The following is an 8,839-nucleotide window of genomic DNA, read 5'->3' as shown; positions in this document are numbered from 1 at the left end:
TGTGTGAAATACAGTGGTGCAGTTGTGCAGTATTTGTAGGGCTATGCAAAATCCCCCCCCCCCATACATAGGCTGCCAAGCAACTGGGGTGTGTGTATGTGTGTGTGTGTGGGGGGGGGGGTATTTTGGTTATTTAGCACCATTTGGTGGAAAGATGGGATACAACTTTAACAAATAAATAATTTGCGGGGGAGTAACTTTGCAAGGATATTTCCAAGCAGAAAACAGTGACTTTGCTTCCTCATTTGTTTTTTAACTTTTTTTTTTTTATTGTTGCCTGTAGTGGTAGCAGCAACAAAGGCAGTCAAGAAGCACATCTCAGTGGCCACCACTTCTCAGTAGCCCACTGAGCAGAATATTCAGGGGCATTTGCTGGGGGATTGCCGCTACTTCCAAAAAATGGTGGCTGCCAGGGGATTAAAAACATTTTTAAGCAAAAAAAAAAAAAAAAAGTGTTTCTCCCTTTTTGCCTCTAATAATCCCCCTTCCCAACAAACTCTTTGAAAAAGTCAGTCCCACCAGGCAAAAATTGCCCTCCATTTCAGGAACACTTTCTCATCTCTTTCCCCCAAGGGAAATGTTCATGACTGCAAACGCAACACTAATTTTTCTTTTTTGCTAGTTACACATGAACAAATGCTGATCACAAGAAATGCTCTTAAATATAACACTTAAAAATAATTCTGAATGTATGCAAAGGACTGACCTCTGCTCCAGGACATCAGGGCATAGAATACAGTTTGATGTCTCATGTTATAATCTGAGCTCTGTAGAATGGAAGTCTCTTGTTACAAGGATTCCATCCTCACGGTGCTCCTTATTTTCCAAATTTAGGGGCAACATTCACTGGAAGATTTGGCATTGGCTTTAGTGGGATATGATTGCTCTCACAGGACTACATGTTCTTTCAGCAAACACAAGTTCCCAAAATGTATGTTTGCTGACGTAATGAGGTTTGTTTGAGAGTCAGCATGATGTAGTGTTTACATCAAAGTGTGACAAAGTGCTGGACTCAAACTCAGGGAAATCCGGGTTCTAATCCCCACTTGGCCATGAAGCTCACTGGGTGACTTTCAGCTTTACCTACCTCACAGGGTTGTTACGAGGATAAAATGGAGAGGAGGAGGAGGAAGCGGACCATGTGAGACGCCTTGGGTTCCTTTCAAGAGGAATCCTGATGGTTACTCAAGGAAGTCATGCAACCTCTTGCCCCTCATCACAACTTACTTCAGTTCCTCCTGCCCTCTCTTATTTGTAGAAATCTGTGTTCCCAATTCTTGCTGCAAGCCTATAATTCTTGTGTGTCTTGCATTGTGACTGTCCTAATGAATGGGGCAGTAAAATCATCACAAGATTATATGCACTGTAGTTGTAGCATCAAGGAAAGCAATGTGTCCAGACTTCCAGGCCTCTGACATGACAGTCATGGGACTATTCCTAAAGAATATCATGCATCAAGGGGGTGCCAAGCTGTGTAGCAAAGTTCTGACCAAAGAAAGATTGGGCATTGGCTAAAACAGGGTAAAGTGTGACAAAGGAAGGAGAGAGGAGTTTAAAAGGCCTTTAAAAGACTGACATACTTTATAGATGGTCCCCACAGAGCAGCCATTTATTTATCCTCCGTCGTTCCTTCTCCTCTTCCTTCTCCCTTCCCCACTGACACGGACATTTGGATTTCAAAATACATTCTCTAATTGGCCCCATTAACCATAATCAGTGGAACATTTAATTGCCTCTTCTACAGCTCATCATCTCATTGGAATTGCTCTCTACTTAATCTTCATCAAATCCCTGCAGAAAGTGTCCAGATACAGCACTTCGCATTGCTGTTTATGACAGAAGAATATTTTCCGTGGCAGCTTGTGTTACAACAAGACGCATGCCGAGAATGTTGAGTATTCAGTCACAGCCATTGCAGATAAGCTCCTCAGTGATTTGACTGGCAAGGCCATTTCATTGCAAAATATTTGGCGGCAGAATCTGAGGAAATGAATTTGCAGTTTATTCCAATGGTTCTTAAAGCACTCCCATAGGGCTGGTCATCTTTCCTTCCCTACACAAGTTGCCCATATTTAAGCCTGAAATGAACTGTCTTGCATTGCACTATTAGGTTATCCCCCTGGCCTCTGTCTTACTGTGAAAAGAGGGAATAAAGGAAGGTGTTGTTGCAGGGATTAATAATGTATGTAAGAATTCCTTGGTAAAATTAGATATGAAAGACACAGCATTAAAATACAATGATACAAGCAAGCACGGAGGTTCCAAATGAAAGCTTGCCATTGTGCTCCAAGTAAGTGCTTAAGCTTCACTTCCCGCCAAAACACTGAGGCAAAAAGTCTCACAAGGCCAGGTAAGCTTACAGGAACAGTGCTGCTAAGCATTCATGACTCTGTGGCTGATGGCTTCTTGTTTGATACAGAATAGTTAAAGAGGGCCAGCCACATATAGGGGGGACTGCGGTGGCTTAGTGGTTAAGACGCTGAACTGCAGACTGGAAGGTCAGCAGGTCAGCAGTTCGAGACCCGAGTGCTGCGTGACGGAGTGAGCTCCCGTCTTCAGTCCCAGCTTCTGCCAACCTACCAGTTCGAAAGCAAGAAATTGCAAGTCGATAAATAGGTACCACCTCGGCGGGAAAGGTAACAGCGTTCCGTGCACCTCGGCGTTCAGTCATGCCGGCCACATGACCACGGAAGCGTCTTTGGACAGCGCTGGCTCTTCGGCTTAGAAACGGGGATGAGCACCGCACCCTAGAGTCGGACACGACTGGTTGGGGACACCTTTACCTTTTTTTTTTTTAGCCCCATATAGGGCATCTTTACACCATCCTAAAATTCTGCATTTAAAATGGGGCTTTCTGCTTCCATTTTAAATGTAGGATCACAGTGACTCCCTTTTCCCCTTCCTTCTCCCCATATTTGAGTCTTCCATTATCTTTCATTGTTCTTGCACTTCTTCTTGCCACTTTCCCTCTTTTCACGAACTCAAGTGAAACACAACAGGGTAACTGCAGATCGCTCATTAGCTGCGATCTATTTAAAAATGGAACAAATGGCATTTAGTGCAGGAGATGCCCTAGAGGATCATGGTGTCATGTAAAGAGCCCGCAAAACTTTCATGAAGGAGCCATTTCAATCACAGGATAAAAGCTCCGTGTGACGAAAGCCATAGACACAAAATGGGGCAGGATAGCCAATACCTTGGAAGACAGAAACAAAATTCAAAGTGATCTTGATAGACTGGAGTGCTGGGCTGAAAACAACAGAATGACATTTAATAGGGATAAATGCCAAGTTCTGCACCTAGGAAAAAGAAACCAAATGCACAGTTACAAGATGGGTGATACTCGGCTCAACAACACTACAAGCTAGATGGATCTTGGAATTGTTGTAGATCACAAGCTGAATATGAGCCAACAATGTGATGTGGCTGCAAAAAAAGGCAAATGCTCTTTTGGGCTACATTAATAGAAGCATAGCTTCCAAATCTCAGGAAGTACTAGTTCCCCTCTACTCAGTACTGGTTAGGCCTCATCTGGAGTAGTGTCCAGTTCTGGGACTGCATTTTAAGAAGGATGCAGACAATCTGGACAAGGTTCAGAGGAGGGCAACAAAGATGATCGGGGGACTGGAAACGAAGCCCTATGAAGAGAGACTGAAAGAACTGGGCATGTTTAGCCTTGAGAAGAGAAGACTGAGGGGAAATATGATACCGCTCTTCAAGTACTTGAAAGGTTGTCACAGAGAGGAAGGCCAGCATCTCTTCTCGATCATCCCAGAATGCAGGACACGGAATCATGGGCTCAAGTTACAGGAAGTCAGATTCCGGCTGAACATCAGGAAAAACTTCCTGACTGTTAGAGCAATACGACAATGGAACCAATTACCTAGGGAGGTAGTGGGCTCTCCCACACTGGAGTCATTCAAGACGAGGCTGGACAGCCATCTGTCAGGGATGGTCTGACTTGAATTCCTGCATTGAGTAGGAGGTTGGACTCGATGGCCTTGTAGGCCCCTTCCAACCCTACTATTCTATGATTCTATAACTGTGGTTCTAGAAAGCACCTATGAAGGAGATAAAGGTTCACTACGTTCTACAGTAAAGCCCATTGAATTCCAGAGTTACTTCCAAGTAAATATGCATCTGATTGGAATGAAAGGCCCATTGGTACAAAGTCAGTTTATTTTATATGAACTTCTTCTTCTAATGATTGTGCCAACTACAGAGCAGTCAAGGGAGTCCTCCATCCCAGGCGTAAACTGTGACCTGATTCACCACTGAACTGCAATTTGACCGCACAATGGAGGACTGAGGCTGCCACTTTGCCAAAGGCACAAATAAAGCCTGAAGTGACCAAAAGGTTAATGGACATCCTCCAGCAAGGAATAGACTGACCCGGATAGGATCGCCCCCTAAGTGGCCTAGCACAACATTTTGCTCCCGTCATCCCTTTTGCATCAGTGCATGCAAACAAGGACCCCTGTGGCAGCCATGTTGTAAGGCAGAACAGGAGAGCTCCTTAAAACATATGCGGAGTCCTTTATTTCAGATACTTCTATTCAATGGATTCCATGGAGCTCAACAAAGTTCCACAGCCTCCCAGCAAAACAGCATGCTTTTATTTTTGCTGTGCCATGTAACAACTCTCACAACCATTCATTTGATTCTTAGTACTTCTGAAATATAACCCAAACTTCAGATTAAACCTAACTATGCAGAGCTCAGACAGCCTTGCCTTTCCTACCGCAATGGGTTCCGTTTCATTTCCTTTTGTAAGCTGTTCTCCACAGACCTGTATTATTGTCACATCATTTCATTCTAATGCTGTAACGCTGTCGCTCAAGATCGGCGCTGACATCAGTGCAGCATTTGCTTGCTGTAGTAAATTGGCTGAGCGGGCCTCCATAGATGTGCTGTTGCAAGCCAAGGACAAGCTTCCCTGTAGATTATTTCCTTTGTGCTATCAGTCAGTGCATCCGGGTCTGATATCTAACCACCATTTCAAGGCAGGCGATAAATCAACATTGCAACAACTCACAGTGGCTTTGCCTGGGATACTGGCCATGTCTACAGTGGCTGAAACAGATGTGTTGAAGATCCACAAGCAGCTCTTCCCAAGCCACATAGCATTTTTCCCCTATTCTGCTGCCCCCCAACCTTACCCAACTTGTCTCCTTCTGCATTTCCCATAGATGTTATTATGGGGTCTGTGTGGCAATCACAGGATCCCCCTGGTCTGCCCCCATACAGCATTGTTCTTATTTAAAGCAGAATGTCTAGTGCTCCCTCTTTGGCTTTAGTGTTTAAAATGAGAACTCATCACTGCAAGCACAGGGTTTCATGTTGATAGCTATTCACATACATACACACTGAAGGGTGGTGATAGTGGTGGTGGTGGTGGTAGTAGTAATAATAATAATAATAATATCCCACCTTTTCCCCCAATAGTGGGACTCAAGGCGGCTTTGGAACATTAAAACTTGTACAGTTAAAACCTATAAATAGAAGCATACAAAAGTTAAAAATATAATTAAATCATCAATAATATTAAAATTGTATAAAATGTCAAAATATTAAAATACAACAAGAAAGAAAAATGTTAAAAGACAACAAGAAATGTTAAAAGACAACTTCCTTTGATCCAAAGGGAGTTAGTTGCCCTTCCGTCCCATTCAAGTGAATGGGGGGGGGGGGATCTTCACGACAATGGAATGAGAAGTGCATTGGAGTATTATCCAGATTTTCATGTAATCGGCTTTGGTCCACCAGGGACACACGAAGCAAGATAAGCAGAGCATGGTGTACCTTTAAAATCCAGTTTTCAGGGTTCACACAGTACTTCAAAGGAACATACTTCTGGGTGGAGTGGGGTGGGGGGAGTAGAACTGAACATCATCAAACTGGCAGGGGCTGCTCAACCAATGAAAGAGGCTTGTTTCCTGCCCCTGTCCAGGCACCTCCTCTCCTATTACATTATTATGAATGGAGAGCACCTAATTTTCCCCATGTGTGCAGATGACCCTGAAGAAGTCAAAATTCCCGATCTCCAGAGCAGCAGCTGAAGGCTCCCCTGAGACCTTTCCCCCACCCCAATTTTGCCAAATTCCAGTAATCTGCTGCAGAGTTATTGCTCCCACTCCTTTTTTCCCCATGTGCGCACGTTTGCCGATTGCTTCCAACCCCCTCTTTTTCCCTTTCTCCTTCTCCCTGCTCATAATGAGAAGCTCCCATAAACCCGAATGATCGTTACTGCAATAAAGCGATAAAGTTGAGAAGGGACTTTACATAACGGAGAAACGACTTTACATCAGGGAAACTACAGGACATTAAAGAAGCACAACATTGCAATAGCGATTTAAGAGAGCAATGGAGAAGCGAAAGAGCGCTTTAGGGCAAGTTACTAAAGTTAGCCTTTAACCCTTTCACTTCAGGGGAGTGAGATTTATTTCTTACTTCTGAGCAAACATGAACAGTGGGGCGGGGGGATATGCTATAGACTAAAAGCAGGCTACCTAAGGTGACTGAGTGACTCTACTACTGTGGTAATGTGAGGGGTCACTGCTGCGCTCATGGGGATTTTCTCAATGGGAAAACTATTTCCATTGGGGAAACAAGAGGGAATGGGGCATCCCACCCCCTTGTAGGGATGTACGAATTACTTACCTGCTGTTCTGACAGGGGGGGTCTGCAGGGGGGGAGGCGATCCGTCCCTTCCCCCGGAATCCTTGCCAGCTGGCTCCGCTCCGCAGCAATTCTGGATCCTGCCTGCCACCGTCTCCGAAGCCCCAGCGATACAGCCACCATTGCCATATCGCTAGCTGGACTGACGTACTGCAGACGCAAATGGTGTCCAGCGTAGCGGACGCCATTTGCATCCCTGCTCTTTGACGTCATATGCTACGTAAATCTTTATGCAGCCTATCGCGCAAAGGAACAGGGATGCAAATACGCCATTTGCGTCCCTGTTTCTCCCCGCAATAGACTATGTAAAGATTTACATAGCTTATCGCGTCAAAGAGCAGGGATGCAAATGGCGTAGCGGACGCCATTTGCGTCCGCAGTCCGTCAGTCCAGCCAGCGATATGGCAATGGTGGCCATATTGCTGGGGCTTCGGAGCCGGCAGCAGGCAGGATCCAGCCGGCGAGGACTTCACAGGGAGGCAGAGGTAAGAGATCCGATCCTCCATGGACTTCAGGGGGGTGGATTCAATAGAATCTCACCTCACTGGGGTCCATGGAGGATTTCTCCGTGGAGGATCCCTACCCCCTTGACCACCTCACTGCCAGGTCTCATAGGCGCACATCCAGGATTTAATGTGGGGGGTAGGGACATGCCACACTGTGGTAAAACTGCCAGGGAGCCGTTTTCAGTAAAAAAAAGTCAGAGTAAATAGGGATTGCGGAGAATTTCACCACGGACTCTAATGAGGATGGATTCTTTAGAAACCGGCCCCCCAGAGCCCATGGTGGAATGGACCCCTTACCTCCGCCACCCTGCGAAGTTCGATGCGGACGGGCCCTACCTGCTGCGTCTGGATCCATCTGCTGAGTCTGCAGCTGCGTCCGCTGCCAGTGTGCGGACACAAATGGCGTCCAGCGTAGTGGATGCCATTTGCGTCCCTGCTGTTTTCGTGATATCACGGCAAAGAGCAGGGACGCAAATAGCGTCCGCTACACCATTTGCGTCCCTGCTTTTTGCCGTGACAGGCTACGTAAACATTTATGTAGCCTATCACGAAAAGAGCAGGGATGCAAATGGCGTCTGCTACGCCGGATGCCATTTGCGTCCACAGACCGGCAGCAGACGGAAGTCCAGCTGTGGACGGGCCCGGCTGGCAGCTCCGTGGACTCGCCACAGAGCAGAGCCAGCTGGGGAAGATTCTGGGGGGAGGGATGGATCGTCTCCTCCCCTGCGGACCCCTAGGAGGAACGGTGAGTGGGTTTCGTACACCCAGGTAAGCTTACCTTGAAATAATATATGGCAGGTTCAGTGGATGTATAACAGGTTTTAGATGACTACCAGAATTTTCTACCAGCAAGACTACCAGCAAGGCTCAGAATAGTAGGGATGTACGAATCCCTTACCTGTTCCGGTTGGGGCTAGGGATGTCAGAGAATTCCGCCACGGATCTCGGTGAGGCCGAATGCCAGTGCATTCAGCCTCCCGAAATCCATGGCGGAACGGCCTGTTACCCCCCCGCCACCCCGCAGATCCCCCCCAGGACGAGACTCACCTGGGGCGGATCTTCCAGGCGGCGGTAGCTCCAGCGGCGGCTCCGGCGGCGGCTCCGGTGGAGGCTCCGGCGGTGGCACGGCGGCGGTGCGGCGGTGGCAGCAGCCGGTCTTCCGACCAGCTGCCGCTGCCACCATTTCCAGGCTTGTGTAAAAAAAAAAGACGTGATAGGCTACATAAATATTTACGTAGCCTATCATGGTTGGGTGGGTTTTAAAAAAAAAAACCCGCGTACGCAAATGGCGGCGGCTACGGTCGCCGCCATTTGCGTTCCTTATTTTTCGCCATCTAAGTCTACATAACTATTTACATAGAATAAGACGGTGAAAAATAAGGAACACAAATGGCAGCGGCCATAGCCGTCGCCATTTGCGTATGCGGTTTTTTTTGTTTTTACCCAAAGCCCTCCACGGCCGGAAATCCAGCTGCGGACGGCCCTGGCCTGGGCCTGGCCGGCTGCTCTGCGGAGCCGCCGCGGAGCGCAGCTGGCCATCAAGGATTCCGGGGGGGAGGACCGGATCGCCTCCCCCTCCGTCGAGGATTCCGGGGGGAGGGATGGAACGCCTCCCCCCCACCATGAACATAATCCGCGGAAAAGTAAGTGACTTT

The 8,839-nt window shown here is 47.2% G+C and overlaps 1 long non-coding RNA gene across 1 annotated transcript in view; it reads right to left on the bottom strand.

Annotated features, from left to right (window-relative positions):
* Positions 1 to 275: 275 nt before the first annotated feature.
* The window catches only part of LOC146359103 (uncharacterized), a 29,842-nt gene continuing 21,278 nt past the window's right edge, over positions 276 to 8,839 (bottom strand). Inside the window, exons 2-4 of the long non-coding RNA XR_014786545.1 lie at positions 5,431 to 5,492; positions 3,197 to 3,299; positions 276 to 1,980 (exon numbers count right to left, since the gene is read on the bottom strand). This is a non-coding gene — a long non-coding RNA (uncharacterized LOC146359103). The remainder of the gene's footprint in view (positions 1,981 to 3,196; positions 3,300 to 5,430; positions 5,493 to 8,839) is intronic.

Source organism: Heloderma suspectum, chromosome 1 (genome assembly GCF_057233095.1).
Source record: "Heloderma suspectum isolate Gila_16-S chromosome 1, 16-S_ref, whole genome shotgun sequence".
Lineage (NCBI taxonomy): Eukaryota > Metazoa > Chordata > Lepidosauria > Squamata > Helodermatidae > Heloderma > Heloderma suspectum.
This window is presented reverse-complemented; position numbering and strand designations above follow the sequence as displayed.